The sequence below is a fragment of the Saimiri boliviensis genome, chromosome 2 (genome assembly GCF_048565385.1).
Source record: "Saimiri boliviensis isolate mSaiBol1 chromosome 2, mSaiBol1.pri, whole genome shotgun sequence".
Lineage (NCBI taxonomy): Eukaryota > Metazoa > Chordata > Mammalia > Primates > Cebidae > Saimiri > Saimiri boliviensis.
In genome coordinates, this window is record NC_133450.1 from 241,166,880 (window position 1) to 241,186,571 (window position 19,692).

A 19,692-nucleotide genomic window follows, 5' to 3' on the forward strand; every position below is an offset into this window, starting at 1 on the left:
CCACTTGCTCTCAGATATTCTCTATATCAGTCAGGGATCTTATATTGGAATTTTTGTCATGTTTCTTATTTTCATCAGTCTTGAATATTGCTTCCCCTCCACCCTTTTTTCTCATCTTTTACAACCTTGATATTTTTGAAGAGTCCAGACTAATTGTCTCATAGAATGTTTCTCAAACTGGATTTATCTAACTGTTCTGGATTAGGCAAAATGTTTAGGCAAGTATTATGTTTCCCATTGCATTGCATCGGGAAGTTTATAATGTCACTTTATCTCAATATTTGTGAAGCTAAGTTTCATCTCTTCGATTTAAATTCCATGCTTAATAAACATTTGATGGGTAATAGAGATATATGAACGTCCTTTTCCTAACAATATGTTAGTATATAGTGTTAGGCGTAATTTCATGCCAGAATCTTATATTACCTTGGTGGTATTTGCAAAACGGTGATTTTAAAATTCAGGCATTTTTCTAGCTCAGGGGCCAGTAGATTTTTCCAGTAGAGAGCCACATTCTAAGTCTTTTAGGCTTTGTGGGCCACATATGGTCTCTGTTACATATTCTATTTCTTCTTTAGCTGTGTAAAATTATTAGCTCATGGACTGCAGGAAAATGGTCTGCAGCAGGATTTGAGCCATGAGTAGTAGTTTGTCAAAGTCCTGTTTGTGTTATAAAGAAGAGCTTTCCTTTTCCTTGTAACACCTGTGTGTGTGTGTGTGTGTGTGTGTGTGTGTGTGTGTGTGTCAGAGGGAGAGAATGAGATTCTTTTTTGTTTGTTTGGTTGGTTGGTTGGTTTTTTTGAGACGAAGTTTCGCTCTTGTTACCCAGGCTGGAGTGCAATGGTGCGATCTCGCTCACCGCAACCTCCACCTCCTGGGTTCAGGCAATTCTCCTGCCTCAGCCTCCTGAGTAGCTGGGATTACAGGCACGCGCCACCATGCCCAGCTAATGTTTTGTATTTTTAGTAGAGACGGGGTTTCACCATGTTGACTAGGATGGTCTCGATCTCTTGACCTCGTGATCCACCTGCCTCAGCCTCCCAAAGTGCTGGGATTACAGGCTTGAGCCACTGCGCCCGGGAGAATGAGATTCTTTAGTAACTTTATGTCTTTTGTAGAGTTGGTCTGTTTAAACTTTAAAAAAAAAAAAATACTCTTGGATTTAACTTTGGTAAATAATATTGTCTTAAGAAAATTTCAATTTCATATTCTGTGCTTTCTGATACAATACCACTAGCTGCATGAGACTATTCAAATTTAAACTAATTATAATGCAGTTATAATTAAAAATTAAGTAAATTAATAATCAGAAAAATTCAATTTCTCAGTCACATGAGCCACATTTAAGTTTACAAGTATTCACTCAACACACGTAGCTAGTGGCTACATATTCAACAGTGCAGATGTAGGACATTTTTATGATTTAGAAGTTGTATTGGATAGTAATCAATGCAGATTTCAAATATATTTGTATATTTGAAAGTTGTGTAAAATAGTCCCTTATAATTAGAGTTAACTTATAATGTTTTTATTGCCTTTTTTTTGCTTTTATGCTTATTTCCTTTCTTACTAATTTGTCTATTTCTTTTTTTTCAAGGCACCAAACTATTATGTCTACTATTTTTTGGTTTTTGTCTCACATTTTCCTTTCCTTATGCTTTCTTTTGATTTAGTTTATCTGTTATTCTTGAAATTATAGGTTCAGAGGTACTGTGCAGGTTTATTATATAGGTGTCACTGGGGATTTGTGTACAGATTATTTATTCACCTATGTGGTAGGCACTGTACCTCATAGGTAGTTTGTCAGTCCTGACCCTTCTCCTTCCCTCCATCCTCAAATAAGTCCCAGTGTCTGTGTGTCCATGTGTACTCAATATTGAGCTTCTACTTATAAGAACATGTAGTATGTGGTTTTCTGTTCCTCTGTTAGTTCAGGTAAGATAATGGCTTTTACCTTCATCGATGTTGCTGCAAAGGACATGACCTCATTCTGTTTTATGGCTCCATCATGTTCCATGGTGTATATGTACCACATTTTCTTTATCAGTCTACCATTGATGGGCATTTAAGTTGGTTTTGGTTCTTTGCTATTGGGAATCATGCTGCAATAAGCATATGCGTGCATGTATCTTTTTCTTTTCTCTCTTATATTTCCCTCCCTCCGTCCCTCCCTCCCTCCCTCCCTCCTTCCTTCCTTTCTCTTTTCTCTCTTCCTTTCTTTTTCTCTTTCCTTCTCTTTTTCTCTCTCTCTTCCTTTCTTTCTCTCTTGTTTCTTTCTTTCTTGCTTGCTTGCTTTCTTGCTTGCTTCTTTTTTTCTCTTATCTTCCTTCCATTCTCTTTCTGTTTCTCTCTCTGTCTTTCTCTCTTTCTCTTTCTGTCTTTTTTCTTTCTCTTTTCCTCCCTCCTTCTCTCCCCCGCTTTCTCCCTCCTTCCCCCCCTCCCGCCTTCTCTCTGCTTCTGTCACCCAGGTTGGAGTGCAGTGGCACCATCTTGCCTCATTGCAAGCTCCACATCCCAGGTTCAAATGATTCTCCTTTCTTAGCCTCCCAAGTAGCTGGGACCACAAGCGCCCGCCACCAGATCCAGCTAAGTTTTGTATTTTTTATTAGAGGCTGAGGTTCTCCATGTTGTTCAGGTTATCAGGCTGGTCTTGAACTCCTGATCTAAGGTTATCTGCCCACCTCGGCCTCCCAAAGTGCTGGGATTATAGGTGTGAGCCACCGCACCCAGCCCTCACTACTACTCCCTTTTGTATCCCCCAACTCACACCTTGCCCATGCCACTCATGCATAACCCCTGCCTTTCCCCACGGTCATTTGTGAGTCCTGCACTAAATGGCCTTCAGTCCAGAGACCAGACATCAGACAGCAATCTGGACCTCTTCCTTGATGGGAGGTGAGACCTCCAGAAGAGGAAAACACCTGCTGTGGAGCCTGCAGGCTGAACACAGTGACTCTCCAGGCAAACAGTTAGAACCGTACTGAGTAAAATCTCCAGCCAGAAAGAAAACTTCCCAATCAACTCTTCCCTGACCTCATTTTACAGATGGAAACATTAAGGCTCAGAGGAGAGGAGACAGAGCAGGCATTGGAACCATAGTCTCCTGGCTCCAAAGCCAAGTTCTGTCCACCCAGCCAGGCTGCATCCTTCCTTCTATAAATGTTTATAACAGTATGTGCTGGGCACTTTTGTTAGGCCCTTTTATACATATCACTCAGTCTGTTTTTCCCATTCATTTGACAAGTGTTTATTGAGCTCCTACTGTGTGCAGATGCTGGACTCGATCCTAGGGACATCTTGGTAAAAAACTCAGGCAAAGTCTACCCACCTGGGGCTCTAACAAGACAAAGTGAGGGTTGGCACCATGGGCAAGGCTGTGAAGGCAATGAATGAAATGGTGGGGTCAGACAGAAAGGGTGGTCAGGGATGCTCTCTGCATGGAAGGGGCATCTTCTTGGCTTTGAGACCGAAATGCCAAAATACCTGTGAGCAGCAGGCCATGCTCACTTGGTAACAGAGCTGAGCCACAACCCTCCATAGATGCCAAACCAAACACCAGATCAGGTCAGCAATGAGGGACAAAGATCATGGCCGGCAAGGGTCTTGCCGCCGGAGCTCACAAGGGGATTTTTGTTATGCTTCTTTTATTATTATTATTATGGTGGGGTTGGGGGTCCTTAGTGCACAAGACACACTCTAGGAACCATAAGTCAAGATCGAGGCTGCAATCCCTGCTCTGCTCTTGCTGTGTGACCTCGGGCTGCTATCGCCACCTCTCAGAGCCTCAGCTTCCTTCCCCTTCTGTAAAATGGAGAGTCTAATAATACCCACCTGGCAAGGGGGTCCAGGGAAGTCAGTGAGCTCCTTCATGTAAATAGCCGATGTCTGCACGTGGCCCTGGGTCAGAGATTTGTAATGGGGATTGAAATTACTGATAAGTGGCCAGGCATGTTAGCTCACACCCTTAATCCCAGCACTTTGGGAGGCCAAGGCAGGTGGACCACCTGAGGTCAGAAGTTTAAGACCAGCCTGCCCAACGTGGTGAAACCCCATTACTACTAAAAATACAAAAATTAGTTGGGCATGGTGGTGTGTCCCAGCTATTTGGGAGGCTGAGGCAGGAGAATCACTGGAACCCGAGAGATGGAGGTTGCAGTGTGCTTAGATCATGCCACTGCACTCCAGCCTGAGCAGCAAGAGCGAAACTTTGTCTCAAAAGAGAAAGCAAGCAAGCAAGCAATTACTGATAACTTTACAGATTGTCAGAGGCACACAAGGGACTCAGATGGGGGACCACACCCATCCTCTCACACACAGAGAGGGCAGCCCAAGACCACACAGTGACTGGCTGCTGATGCATCCTTCCAGCCTCTCCTTTATGGCCCAAGTTCTGACCTGCCCTGGAGGGGCCCTTGGGCCTCCCCTTATCACCTCCCTTCCCTTTCTCACTTTAGCTCTTCTCTGTGCCCCTGTTTACGGCCAAAGGCTGGGGATCTTATGAGTTGGAGGCAGCCTGAGCATTTGTCTGTGCTTTCACCCAGAGCCAGAGCACCACACCCCATGCACATCAGCTGTGATTCTCCACCCGTTCAAAACCACCTAAGGGCTGGCTGGTTGTGAGTGTGGAAAAGGGGGTGCTGTTCTTCCTCCAGGTTGACAACATGATAGATTGAAAAATACATGGGAGGCTGGGTGCAGTGGCTCAGGCCTGTAATTTCAGCACTTTGGGAGGCTGAGGCTGGTGGATCACCTGAGGTAGGAGTTCAAAACCAGCCTGACCAACATGATGAAACCCCAACTCCTAAACATACAAAAATTAGCTGGGTATGGTGGCATTTTCCTGTAATCCCAGCTACTCAGGAGGCTGAGGTGGGAGAATCATTTGAATCCAGGAAGCAGAGGTTGCAGTAAGCCGAGATCTTACCACTGCACTGCAGCCTGGGTGACAGAGTGAGACTTCTCAAAAAAAAAAAAAAAAAAAAAAAAAAAAAGTGCATGGGCTCTGGAGGCAGAGAGATGGAATTGAATTCCAGCTTTTACTTCTCAGCTGTGTGCCCTTGGACAAGTTCACTTCTCTGAGCTTCAGCTTTCTCATCTGTGAAATGGGAACATTTGGCTTGCCGGAGGTCTTAGGATGACTGGGGATGGGGAGTGTCTGGCACATACTAGGTGCTCAATGTGTGTGCTTTCCCAATGGTCATCTAAGAGTCCTCAGGGCTGCCCTCCTGCCCTTCCACCACAACACCTGTGACTGCCTCTTAAATGGGTACTCAGGGTGATAAGGAGGCACAGGTGAGAGAGCCAGGCTGGATCCACACCCACCCATGCCCATTGTTAAGGAAGCAAGCTTTTGATGCCTGGCCCTGCTGCTGGTGGCTGAGAGTATAAAATGGGACCTAGAGCCAGCCTCTCCCTTCCTCTAAGGCACACCAAGGCAATAGTGTTTAAAAGGAAAGGAGGCAGTGGCATGGAGGCTCCAGAGACTGAGCCATTCCTATGGAAAAAGGGAGGCAGTGGGGCCCGCTGCTGAGGACCATCTGGCAGGTGTTCCATTCTACCTTCCTCCTGGGACCCACAGCCTCTTCATCAGTGATGTCTTCAGGTTCACTGTCCCCAAGCTGCTTAGGTGAGTCCAGACTTCAGGAGCTCTGCTAAGGCTGGTGGTCTCTTAATGGCACCCCTCCAGGGCAGGTTACACAGGGGGCCAGTTCACTGTCCCTCAGACCATTGGAGGGCCACCACATACTGTGCTCCTCTCACTGACCACCAATGAAAGAGGTGCCCCTTCCTGAAGTGCGGCGGGGGGCTGGATAAATGGCCTCAGGGGGCCGCAGGTTGGGGACGCCTGCTCCAGAGTCAGAGGGCTTCAGCTCTCCTGCCTCTGCCTATAGATCTGGTGCTTGGGACACCGGAGGGGGGTGAGAAAGATACTGAAAATGGGAAATGATTAATGAGAAAGTGACTGTCCCTTACAAGGGCAAATAAGCAAGCTTTTACCTGACTGTATAAATTAGCTTTTGTTGTAAAATGCTAAAAAGTGAGTGGCTTAAATTATAAGCATTTATTTATTTTGTTCCCAGTCATGTGGGTCAGTAATGTGAACTGGGCACAGATGGGTGGTTCTTCTTTTCTTGGCTGGGTTTTCTCATGTGCCTGCAGCTGTGTGTCTGAAGCTGGGATGGCTTTCTGTTCCATATGGGTTCCCATTCTCCAAAGAGCTAGTTCCGACTTGTTCATGTGGCTGCTTGGGAGGGTTCTAAGCAATAGGCCAAAAGCCACATTTTCTCTTGAGGCTCACAGCCGGCAGAGCTTTACCTCCACTCTACCCTGTTGGTCAAAGGTGGTTTTGTGGCCAGCCCAGATTCAAGTGGTGTCTGCTCAGCTGCCGTAACAGAGCATCACAGACTGAGTAGCTTCAACAACAGAAATGTATTTTCCTCATGATTCTGGAGGCTGGAAGTTCCAGATCAGGTATCTGCAAGTTGGTTCCATCTGAGGCCTCCGTCCTTGGTGTGCAGTTGGCCACCTCCTCCCTGTGTCCTCATGTGGTCTTTCCTCTGTGTCCACCCTGGTGTCTCTCCATGTGTCTACATTTTCTCCTCTTATCAGGACTCCAGACTGGATGCAGGCCCAGCCTAATGACCTCATTTTAACTTTATTGCCTCTTTAAAGGCCATATTGCCAAATACAATCACATTCAGAGGTACAGGGGGTTGGGGCTTCAACATACAAATTTTGTGAGGACACAATTTAGCCCAGAACAAGGGGGTAGAAAAACCCCATCTCGGCCGGGCGTGGTGGCTCAAGCCTGTAATCCCAGCACTTTGGGAGGCCGAGGCGGGTGGATCACGAGGTCAAGAGATCGAGACCATCCTGGTCAACATGGTGAAATCCCGTCTCTACTAAAAATACAAAAAATTAGCTGGGCATGGTGGCGTGTGCCTGTAATCCCAGCTACTCAGGAGGCTGAGGCAGGAGAATTGCCTGAACCCAGGAGGCGGAGGTTGCGGTGAGCCGAGATCGCGCCATTGCACTCCAGCCTGGGCAACAAGAGCGAAACTCTGTCTCAAAAAAAAAAAAAAAAAAAAAAAGAAAAAAAAGAAAAACCCCATCTCTTGATCTTGAGGAGGTGCAGTAAGATTGAAAAGAAGCATGGACAGTGGGGGAAATAACCGAGATCATGATTGTGAAAAAGTCAACCACGCTGACTGATCCCCCGCGCCTGGCCTGGTTTGGGCTAAGGCAGCACACATGGGCACCTCCTCTCACCAGCTATCCCTTCTCCCTCCTTCCCCTGCAAGCCTTTTCCTGGAGTTTATTGGTGATCCCAAGCCTCTGGCCTGGAAGGGCTACCTCTTCGCGGTGCTGATGTTCCTCTCGGCCTGCCTACAAACGCTGTTTAAGCAGCAGAACACATACTGGCTCAAGGTGCTGCAGATGAGGCCGCAGTCGGCCATTGCTGGCCTGGTGTACAGAAAGGTGAGCCCCGGGGGACAAGTGCAGGTCTTCCCAGCCGGGAAAAGGAGCATCACTGAACTGGTTGGTAGTAATGCTGTCAGCAGCTGAGAATGCTTTCGTGACCTCCCAGAGTGCTGGGATTACAGGCGTGAGCCACCTCGCCCGGCCTCCCTCCCTTCTTAAGTCTGAGTCATATTCTGCTGTACAGATGGATCACACTGTGTTTATCTTTTCATCCAATGGTGGATGTGTCGGTTGATTTTGCCTTTTGGTTGTTGTGAATTGCGCTGCTGTGAGCACAGGTGTGCAAATACCTCTCTGTGTTCCTGCTTTCTATTCATTTGGGATGGATGGCAGTGGCTTTGTTAGAGCAAATGGTAATGCTGTGTGTAAGTGTTTTGAGGGACCACCATTTGTAAAGTGTTTTGTTGCCGTTGTTGCTGAGGTGGAGTCTCACTGTGTCGCCCAGGCCGGAGTGCAGTAGCATGATCTGGCCTCACTGCAACCTCTTCCTCCCAGGTTCAAGCCATTCTCTCGTGCCTCGGCCTCTTGAGTAGCTGAGATTACAGGCACTGGCCACCACACCTGGCTCATTTTTGTATTTTTAGTAGAGACAGGGTTTCACAATGTTGGCCGGGCTGGTCTCGAACTCCTGGACTCAGGTGATCCACTCACCTCAGCTTCCCAGAGTGCTGGGATTAGAGGTGTAAGCCACCTCACCTGGCTCTTGTAAAGTGTTTTAATCATCGTGTTTTACTGTTCTTCAGCAGGGGTTGTGATCTCAGCCCTGCTTCTCTCTGCTCCTGCTAAGGGATTTCCCATAGGCAGCCTAGTCCTCAACTCTGTCCAGGAGACAGCATAGCTGGAAGTGAAGTTGGGTCGGTCCTGCCTCAGTGCTGCTTCTGTTTTAGGTAAATATTCTGTGGGGTCAGGAGAGAAAAATCCCAAGTGCACCTGTGGAACACCATGGGCATCCCCCAACTCAGGAATGTGGGAGAGATGGGGTGTTGGAGGAGAGGTAAACCTGGAAGCTGTTTAGCCCCACTCTGTCCCCTGTCCTGACCTTTTGTGGTTTTTTTTTTTTTTTTTTTGAGATGGAGTCTTGCTGTGTCATCCAGGCCTGGAGTGCAGTGATGCAATCTTGGTTCACTGCAACCTCCACCTCCCAGGTTCGAGACTCTTCTGCTTCATCCGCCTGAGTAGCTGGGACCACAGGTGAGTGCTACCACGCCTGGCTAATTTTTGTATTTTTAGTAGAGCTGGGGTTTCACCATGTTGGCCAGATTGGTCTCCAACTCCTGACCCTAGGCAATCCACCCACCTCAGCCTCCCGAAGTGCTGGGATTCCAGGCGTGAGCCACTGCCCTCAGCCAAGCCCTGCTCCGTTCTAATCCCACTGCCTGTGTAAGGCTTCTGGAAGCTCACAGATACAACAGCCCCAGTATGATGGCTCCCACTCATTTGCTCCCAGAGTTCTGGGGACCCACAGTGAGGAGTGATTGTTTTTCTCACTCATCTAGATGTGATGAGCCTGGTCAAAGAAGTTTGCTCTTGCTGACTTCTAGCTGGTCAGGCCCCTGCCCTGTGGAAATTGCCCCCACTAAATCCTTATGCCTCAGTTTACTCAGCTAATTCAGATCTCCAGCCCTGCCTCAGGCTGGGTTAGGCTCCTCCCTGTCATGCCATGTGGGAATCTCCCATGTGATACTTTATTTATTTATTGAGATGGGGTCTTACTCTATCACCCAGGCTGGAGAGCAGTGGTACAATCTCAGCTCACTGCAACCTCTGCCTCATGGGTTCAAGTGATTCTCCTACCTCAGCCTATTGAGTAGCGGGGATTATAGGCACGTGCCACCATGGCCTGCTAATTTTTTTCATTTTTATTAGAGACGGGGTTTCTCCATGTTGGTCAGGTGGGTCCCAAACTCTTGACCTTGTGATCCACCTGCCTCAGCCTCCCAAAGTGCTGGGGTTACAAGCTCTCACACGCCTGACCCATATGACACTTTAATGAAGAGAAGCGTGTAGGTGATGGCTGCCCGATGATCTTCCCACCACGGGGCAGGGATAGGGGCTGTGTTGTCTGGAAATTCCTCAGCTCTTTAAGCTGGTAAGGGAAGAAGAAAGAGGGAGCTCTCGGGGGACATGCGGTGAGGTTTGGTGGGGACACGGCTCACCAGATTGTACTTGATGTTCCCATGTAACTTGTAACTGCTCTCATGGAAGGTGTCCTAGAACCTCAGGGAGTGGGGGTTGCTCATCATCACCTAGGGGTCAGGGGAAGAGAAGCTGAGGCTGTACAGAGCCAGCAGGGAGGACAGGGAAACCAGGGCCAGGTGCAGTGGCTCATGCCTGTAATTCCAGCAGTTTGGGAGGCAGAGGCCGGTGGACCATTCGAGGTCAGGAATTTGAGACCAGCTGGCCAACATGGTGAAACCCCATCTCTACTAAAAATACAAAATCAGCCAGGTGTGCTAGTGCATGCCTGTAATCCCTGCTACTCAGGAGGGTGATGGGGGAGAATCCCTTGAATATGGGATGCTGAGGTTGCGGTGAGCCGAGGTCATGCCATTGCAATCCAGCCTTGGCAACAAGAGCGAAACTCCATTTAAAAAAAAAAAAAACAAACTTGCTCTGCCAATGTGACTGCAGGTGCAACCCCTGATGTGTCCCCCCTGCCCTGCTCCTGCTCCAACATCACCCACAACCCCCAGCTGTGGATTTGAAGTCCTGCAGTGCAGACAGTGTGGATTTGTAGAGCTGCGAGCCTGGGGTCTGTCCTGCAGCAGGAGACACAGAGAAGGGAGCCCTGGGTTTGAGCCAGAGGCAGCCTGTGGTGTCCCCCTGCAGGCCCTGGTCCCCTTTTGTGACACTCCCCCATATCATCACACAAGCTACCCCCATTTTCAGCATGATTACAGATGCTCCTTGACTCATGATGGGGTCATGTACCCATAAATATATTATAAATTGGTAATAGCAGCCAAGTGCAGTAGCTCACGTCTGTAATCCCGTGGGAGCACTTTGGGAGGTCAATGTGGGAAGATTGCTTGATCCCAGGAGTTCAAGATCAGCCTGGGCAACACAGAGATCCTGTCTCTGGTTGGGGGTGGGGGAAGTGAAAATATACTAAGTTGAAAATGCATTTATTTATTTTTTGAGACAGAGTCTCACACTGTCATCCAGGCTGGAGTGCAGTGGTGCAGTCTTGGCTCACTGCAACCTCTGCCTATCAGGTTCCAGTGATTCTCCTGCCTCAGCCTCCCGAGTGGCTGGCATTACAGGCATGAGCACTGGGTATATTTTGTATTTTTAGTAGAGATTGGGTTTCACCATGTTGGCCAGGCTTGTCACGAACTTTTGACCTCAGGTAGTCTGCCTATATCAGTCTCTGAAAGTGCTGGGATTACAGGTACTTGTACTTGTCCTATTTATTTTTATTTTTATTTTTGGAGGTGGAGTCTGGCTCTGTTGCCCAGGCTGCAGTGCAGTGATGCAATCTTGGCTCACTGCCTGCAACTTCTGCCTCCCGAGTTCAAGCGATTCTCCTGCCTCAGCCTACCGGGTAGCTGGGACTACAGGCACCCTGCCACACCTAGCTAATTTTTGTATTTTTAGTAGAGACAGGGTTTCACCATGTTGCCCAGGCTGGTCTTGAGCTCCTGAGCTTAGGCAATCTGCCCACCTCAGCCTCCCAAAGTGCAGGGATTACATGTGTGAGCCACCATACCTGGCCTGCAAATGCATGTAATACACCTACCCTACCAAGCATTGGATGTTAGCCCAGCCGACTTTAGGTTGAGAACAAACCGAGCAGTACTAAAAGGAGAACAAAACCCATTCACCCTTCCCCACCTTGGATCATGACTTTGACATTTCAGGAGTCCAGCCTTTGTGAATGTTTGTAGAAATAGATGATAAACTTGGATAAATGTACCACCTTTAAGTGTACAATTCAATGGCGTTTGGTAGATTCACAATATTGTGCAACCATCACCACCATCTGTTTCTAAACTTTCTCATCATCCCAAACAGAAACGCTGTCCTCATGAAGCAATAGTTTACCTACTTTTAAATTTTTATTTAATTATTTATTATGAGACCGAGTCTTTCTCTGTCTCCCAGGCTAGAGTACAATGGTGCAATCTCGGCTCACCGCTACTTCTACCTCCCAGGTTCTAAACAATTCTCCTGCCTCAGCCTCCGGAGTTGGGATTACAGGTGCATGCCACCACACCCAGCTAATTTTTGTATTTTTAGTAGAGATGGGGTTTCACCGTGTTGGTCATGCTGCTCTTGAGCTCCTGACCTCGTCATGATCCATCCACCTCAGCCTCCCAAAGTGCTGTGATTACAGGCATAAGCCACCATGCCTGGCCTAAATTTTTTATTTTTTAAGAGATGAGGTCCTGCTTTGTCTCCCAGGCTGGAGTGCAATGGTATGATTATAGCTCACTGCAGCCTCAATCTCCTGGACTCAAGTGATCCCTCCTGCCTCGGCCTCCCAAGTAGATGGGACTACAGGTGCACACAATTGCACATGGCTAATTTTTATCTTTTTTATAGAGACAGGGTGTCACTATGTTCCCAGGCTGCTCTCAAACTCCTGGGTTCCAGTGATCCTCCCACCTCAGGCTTCTGAAGTACTGGGATTAAGGGCATGAGCCACTGTGCCTGGCCCTCATGCAATTTATTGAATACTATACTAAAACAGACAGATTGTATCGGTACTGGAAACATAGTTTCTACTGAATGTGATCATTTTTGTGCCATTGTAAAGTCAAAAAGTTGTGTGACCACCTGCACTTGCAACTACTGGTAGGCTTAGACACTTGAATTTTAGATCCAGAAACATCCAAACAGTTCCTGCTGGGTGGGAGAAGGCTGTAGGAGTCAGAGCTCTTAGCTGCTAGTGAGAGAAGCCCACTCAGGCTGAGTTTAAAAACTGAGGCCGGGCACTGTGGCTTATGCCTGTAATCCCAGCACTTTGGGAGATTGAGGTGGGTAGATCACCGAGGTCAGGAGTTTGAGACCAGCCTGACCAACATGATGAAACCCTATCTTAATAAAAATACAAAAATTAGCCCAGCTTGGTGGCACGTGTCTGTAGTCCCAGCTACTTGGGAGGCTGAGGCAGGAAAATTGCTTGAACATGGGAGGTGGAGGTTGCAATGAGGCGAGATCATGCCATTGCATTCCAGTCTGGGTGACAGAGCAAAACTTCATCTCAAGAAAAAAACAAAACAAAACAAAAGAAAATGAATGTATGGGCAGCTGAGAAGGATCGAGGAGACACAGAGACTAAAGATGACAGGCAGCCATCTGGACAGCCGCAGCCTCATCAAGCCCAAACATGCAGAGGCTGGCCTAGGGGGTGACACAGAAATAGCCAGGCATGGTGGCTCATGCCTGTAATTCCAGCATTTTAGGAGCCCAGGTGAACAGATCACTTGAAACCAGGAGTTCAAGACCAGTCTGACCAATATGGTGAAATCCTGTCTCCACTAAAAATACAAAATTAGCCAGGCATGGTTGCAGGTGCCTGTAACTCCAGCTACTTGGGAGGCTGAGGCAGGAGCTCTGCATAGAGACAATATCAATGCAGAATTGTGAATGAGTGTCTCTCCTTTTGGGGGCAATGTCAGGGGATTTCTAGAATCTAGGAGTGGGCACCGAGCATGTGGCTGAGAATTCTGGACAACAGTAACATCCAGATGTAGTTACCAGAGGAATCAGGGATGTGCCTGGCTGGGGTATCAACAAAGCCATCAATTCTAGCTGGCTGTTGGTGTTCGTGCTATACATCCTGTATATGAATTCTCCCATCAGAAACTCGATCTAGTTTGAAAGGCAAAGAAGAACGACAATCATGTTCCCGTTCCCCAAAGGAAAGGGCAAGGAGGCGGGAAGGTGGAAGGGAACTTCCTGGTGCTGTGACCTGAATCTCCACTTGTGCTGCTGTCTTCCCCACTAGACTCTGTACTTCCAGAAGGGGCTGGAGATGGGCACAATGTGAGCCCCTCCCTTCTCTCCAGAAGTGTTCCGAAACCCTGACATTTATAGTAATTGCTTCTTTCTGTTCCTCTTTTTTTTGAGGCAGGTTCTTGCTCAGTCACTCAGGCTGGAGTGCAGTGGTCTGATCATGGCTCACTGCAGCCTTGACCTCTTGGGCTCAAGTGATCATTTCCCCTCAGCCTCCTGTGTAGCTGGGACTATAGGTGTGCACCACCATTCTGGGCTAATTTAAAAAAAGTTTGTTTTTTCCTGTAGAGACAGGGTCTTACTATGTTGCCAGGCTGGTCCCAAACTCCTGGGCACAAGCTATCCTCCCTTCTCGGCCTCCCAAAGTGTTTGGCATTACAGGTGTGAGCCACCACACCTGGCCTCTTTGTGTTTCTTTAGAGTAGAGCCGTCCTAGTATGCATCTCTAGCCCATAACTGTTCCCCAGCATTTTTATGTCTTTTAAGCCTCTTTCACTCTCCAAGTTTGTTGGCTGGGTGAGTCCTCACACCTGTAATCTTATTGTGATAGGATCATTTAAGTTCAGAGGTTTGAGACCAACCTGGACAACACTGGGAGACTCCTGTCTCTACAAAACCTAATTTTCTCCTTTTTTTAAACTCTACCCAGGCTGCAGTGCAGTGGTGTGATCTCACCTCACTGCAACCTTCGCCTTCTGGGTTCAAGCCATTCTTACAGGCACGCGCCACCATGCCCAGCTAATTTTTTGTATTTTTAGTAGAGACGGGGTTTCACCATGTTGACCAGGATGGTCTCGATTTCTTTTTTTTTTTCCTGTGTTTTTTTTTTTTTTTTTTTTTTTTTTGAGACTGAGTTTCGCTCTTGTTACCCAGGCTGGAGTGCAACGGTGCAATCTCGGCTCACCGCAACCTCCGCCTCCTGGGTTCAGGCAATTCTCCTGCCTCAGCCTCCTGAGTAGCTGGGATTACAGGCACGCGCCACCATGCCCAGCTAATTTTTTGTATTTTTAGTAGAGACGGGGTTTCACCATGTTGACCAGGATGGTCTCGATTTCTTGACCTCGTGATCCACCTGCCTCGGCCTCCCAAAGTGCTGAGATTACAGGCTTGAGCCACCACGCCCGGCCCTTTTCCTTTTTTTTTTTCCTTTTTTTTTTTTTTTTTTTGTTGAGACAGAGTCTTGCTCTGTCACCCAGGCCAGAGTACAATGGCACAATCTCAGTCCACTGCAACCTCTGACTCCCAGGTTCAAGCGATTCTCTTGCTTCAGCCTCCTGAATAGCTTGAATTACAGGCATGTGCTACAACACCTGTTTAATTTTGGTATTTTTGGTAGAGATGGGGTTTCTCCATGTTGGTCAGTCTGGTCTCAAACTCCTGACCTTGTGATCTGCCCACCTTGGCCTCCCAATGTGCTGGGATTACAGGCCTGAGCCACCTTGCCTGGCCTCTCCCTTTTCCTTTCTATGGATTTTGGAAGACTCCACACTGTTGGGCCTGTAGCATTTCTCAAAGTCTGGATTTCCCTGGCGCAGATGAACCCATTCTCTGTCTTTTGTATTTGTGGCATATTTGCAGCTGGATTTATGCTCACCCCATTAGAGTTTGATCATGTTGGCAAGATTCAGTGGGTGATGTGATTGATCTCTTATTGGTGATGAATACTATCCTATTGTCTCTCTTATTTTGTTAATTTTTTAAATTAGTTTTTTAGAAATAGGGGTCTCATTTGGTTACCCAGGCTGGAGTGCAGTGACTCCACCATAGCTCCCTAAAGCCTCAAACTCCTGGGCTCAAGTGATCCGCACACCTCAGCCTCCTGAGTAGCTGAGACTACACACACCACACTCAACTTTTTTTCTTTTTTGAGATGAAGTCTGTCTCTGTCGCCCAGGCTGGAGTACAATGGCGTGATCTCAGCTCATTGCAAACTCCGCCTCCCAAGTTAATGCAATTCTCCTGCCTCAGCACTCTGAGTAGGTGGAATTATAGGCACCTGCCACCACACCCAGCTAATATTCATATTTTTAGTAGAGATGGGCTTTCACCATGTCAGTCAGGTTGGTCTGGAACTCCTAAACTCAAGTGATCTGCCTGCCACAGCCTCCCCAAGTGCTGAGATTACAGATGTGCCATTGCACCGCACCTGGCCAATGTCCAGCATTTTCTTTTTATAGACTGATTGTTTTTTTGTCACCCAGGCTGGAGTGCAGTGGCGTAATCTCAGCTCGGTGCAATCTCCGCCTCCTGGGTTCAAGCGATTCTGCTGCCTCTGTCTCCTGAGTAGCTGGAATTACAGGCACCCGCCACCACACTCAGCTAATTTTTGTATTTTTAGTACAGATGGGGTTTTGCCATATTGGCCAGGCTGGTCTTGAACTGACCTAATGATCCAACCACCTCAGCCTCCCAAAGTGTTGGGATTCCAGGCATGAGCCACCATGCCTGGTACCTAATTCCTATTCACTGGTCATGGATGGGAGCTATGGAACCTTTCCCCGAATGCATGCTGGCCCCATTAGAACATCAGGGTTCAGTCTCCTAAGAGATGTTCCTCTGTTTGTGCTACACACCCAAATAATCCATCTCAGTCCACTGTCGGACAACTTCCAGGAATGACAGTGGCTGTAGTCTAGCTGAAGAAACACTGAAGTAGGAGTCAGCAGACCCCAGGACTCTTTTGACTCAGCTGCTAAAAAGTTAATGTGACCTTGGGAAAAAAAAAAAAGCTGGAGTGACCATGCCTGTAATCCCAGCACCTTGGGAGGTCGATGTGGGAGGATTGCTTGAGCCCAGGAGTTTGAGAGCAGCCTGGGCAACATAGCAAGACCCCATCTCTACAAGAAATTTCAAACATTTTTCCAGGTGTGGCAGTGTCCCCCTGTAGTCCCAGCTACTTGGGAGGCTAAAGTGGGAGAATCACTTGAGTCCCGGAGGTCAAGACTGCAGTGAGCCAAGGTCATGCCACTGCACTAAAGCTTGGGCTTCAAAGTGAGACAGTCTCAGAAAAATAAAGCTGGAGCTTTTGTTTCATATTTGTAAAAGGTAAATGATATTATCTCCTTTATGGAGTTACTGTGAGGATGGAAATGCAATTATTTTTTTTCCCTCCCCTTTTAGAAATACAGTGAGATAGGCATAGTGGACAGGTGAGGTGGCTCATGCCTGTAATCCCAGCACTTTGGGAGGCTGAGGCGGGTGGATCACCTGAGGTCAGGAGTTCAAGACCAGCCTGGCCAACATAGTGAAACCTTGACTCCACTAAAACTACAAAAATTAGCCCAGTGTGTTGGCATGTGCCTACAATCTCAGCTACTTGGGAAGCTGAGGCAGGAGAATTGCTTGAACCCGGGAGGTGGAGGTTGTAGTGAGCCGAGATCATCCCACTGCACTCCAGCCTGGGAGACAGAGCAAGACTCCATCTCAAAAAACAAACAAAAACCAAAACCCGGTGTGGTGGCTCATCCCTGTAATCTCAGCACTTTGGGAGGCCGAGTTGAATGAATCACCTGAGGTCAGGACTTCAAGACCAGCCTGACCAACATGCAGAAACCCCACCTCTACTAAAAATACAAAATTAGGCAAGCATGGTGGCATGTGCCTATAATCGCAGCTACTTGGGAGGCTGAGGCAGAAGAATTGCTTCAACCTGGGAAGCAGAGGTTGCAGTGAGCTGAGATTGCACTCCAGCATGGACAACGAGAAGGAAACTCCGTCTCAAAAATAATAATAATAATTAGATAGGCATAGGCCCAGCGCATCGGTGGGATTCGAACCCCTGCACCTCGGGCGGGGGAGACACTTGGAGAGAAAAGCTGAGTCCCATTCTTCGGGACCTCGGGAGACCGAAACCTGTCCCGCGGGTTATTGGGCCAGGTGGGGGAAGCAGCGCCCCGAGGCCTCCCGCCAGGATCCCGGAAACAAAGGCCAAGTGTTTGCTCTGTGGCTGAAGGGACAATGGCCTCGCGGATCTGTCATTGCGGGGGGGCGGGGGTGCGCTCCTCACCAGCGCGTTTCCTGGTTCTCTGGCCAAGCCCTCTGAACTCCGAAGTAGACCCTTGTTGGGGTGCCAGGGGCATGGGGTGTCTGCCAGCCCTGGGTGCCATGTCCTGTGGGGTGTCTGCCAGCCCTGGGTGCCATGTCCCGTGGGGTGTCTGCCAGCCCTGGGTGCCATGTCCCATGGGGTGTCTGCCAGCCCTGGGTGCCATGTCCTGTCGGGTGTCTGCCAGCCCTGGGTGCCATGTCCCGTGGGGTGTCTGCCAGCCCTGGGTGCCATGTCCTGAGCAGCTGTGCTGTCAGTTACTTAAACATGTGTGTGGCACTTTCTGGCAGCCAGGCCCTCAGCAGCATGCAGATAACCGAAACGGCTCCGTAAACAGCCTGTGAGGGAGGGCCAGCTGCGCGGAGTCGCCTGCTGGAGGCCGCAGAGCCAGGAGGTGCCCCCAGGGTGGGGTTGGATGTGGCTGTTTTGTGCCAGGGGTGGCAGCCAGGCCGAGGGCACCTCCATCTGGAAGCTGCGGCCCATCACGGTGCAGTTCACAGGTTCCAGATGGGGCTCTGGGAGTAGCGTGAGGGCGGGAAGGCTTCCGGGGGTCAAAGGAAGAGAAGGTGCCTGTTCCGGGGACCCCAGGGTGAGCTTTCCAGGCAGAGGGAAGCTGGGGGCCGGTTGTCATGGGGTTGTCTGAGTCTCTAGCTGGAGTTGCTGGGGCAGGGAGGTTGGAAACGGAGGCCAACCGGTGTGAGCCTCCGCCTGCTGAGAGCCGCGGGGAGCTGCTGCAGTCCTGTGACCCCGACCTTCCACCACGGGGCAATTGCAGGAGCCTCCTCCCTGGTCTCTGCCCTCACTTACAGTGGCACCAGCCACCCCTGTGCCACAGCAGAAGCCAGGCTCTTACGTGGCAGCCCCCTCTGCCCCAGTGCTCACCTCTGCAGGCACCGTCCCGGCTCTGGGCCCCTGCACTGCCCGTTCTGTTCTGCATTCCCTCCGCCTTTTCTGCCCTGTGAGGCAGACCTCTGCTGTCTTCACTGCTTCATTTCCCCAGACTCAGCCAGCATTGAAGGCGTGCCATGTCCTAGGACCCTTGCAGCTGGCATGCAGGGAGGAGTGGGAGGCTCCCTGTCCCTCCTCAGACTCTCAGAATTCAGAAGAGCCACGCTTTTTTGTCCTTGCCCTGCTGGGCCAAAGACGCCCTGTCTTCTTTTCTCTCTGGGGTAGACACCCCGCGCTTTTGATGTGCACTTGCCGAGTGGAACAGGGAGCTGCCCCCGCCCCTGCCCTTGTAGCTGACTCCGGCTTCCCTGGCCCCTCGGCTCAGCAGGGCCCTGGGAGCCTTAGTGCTATGTGACACTTTCCTTAAGTGTGGAATTCAGTAGAATGTGCCTTTGATCCCTGAGTCACTGTGTGGCTGGCATGTGCCCTGGCATGAGAGTCAGTGACGGGCAGGGGCGAGCATGAAGGCACCTCCACTGTGCCCCTGCTTTCACCCTTTCCTGACTTCTCTGGCCAGCTCTTAGGTTGAAATAAGTCCTGCCTGTTTTAACAGATGTTTATTAAACATCTACCCTGGCCAGGCTCTGAGCAGCCTCCAGGGTCTCTGTTCTGAATACAATAGGCCCCTCCTGGTGCTTGTAGGTGGAGGGGGGGAGATTAAGTCCAGTGTCCTACAGGCGACTGCATAATTCCACATGGGACAAGAGGAAAAAAGTACAGACCTTCCCTTTTATTTTTATTTATTTATTTATTTATTTATTTATTTATTTTCTTTTTATAAATTGAGACAGAGTCTCGCTCTGTTGCCAGGCTGGAGTGCAGTGGCACGATCCTGGCTCACTGCAACTTCCATTTTCTGGTTTCAAGCGATTCTCCTGCCGCAGCCTCCTGAGTAGCTGGATTACAGGCACGTGCCACCACGCACGGCTAAACAGACCTTTCCTTTTGTGAGAGGGACGTGGGTGTGGACAGCCGGGAGGGGAGATGAAACTGAGTGTAAGTGAGAGTCACTTGGGTGCCCAGCACCTTGTCTCACACCTGTAATCGCGGCACTTTGGGAGGCTGAGGCTGAGCCTGGGGGATCGCTCCAGCCCAGGAGTTTGTGACCAGCCTGGTCAGCATGAGACCCCTGTCTCTACTTTTAAAAATAAAAATAAGGTATTTTGGGCAGAGAGAAGTGCTTGTGCAAAGGCCCTGAGGTGAGAGTTTACCCGGTTTGTTCAAGGAGCAGAGGGGAGGGTGTGAGGGGGAGAGGGCCT

General features: G+C 49.1%; 1 protein-coding gene across 1 annotated transcript in view; it reads left to right on the forward strand.

Moving 5' to 3' along the window:
• Nucleotides 1-19,692, forward strand: part of LOC120363119 (phospholipid phosphatase 2-like) — a 250,173-nt gene that overhangs the window by 221,966 nt on the left and 8,515 nt on the right. The window lies entirely within an intron of this gene.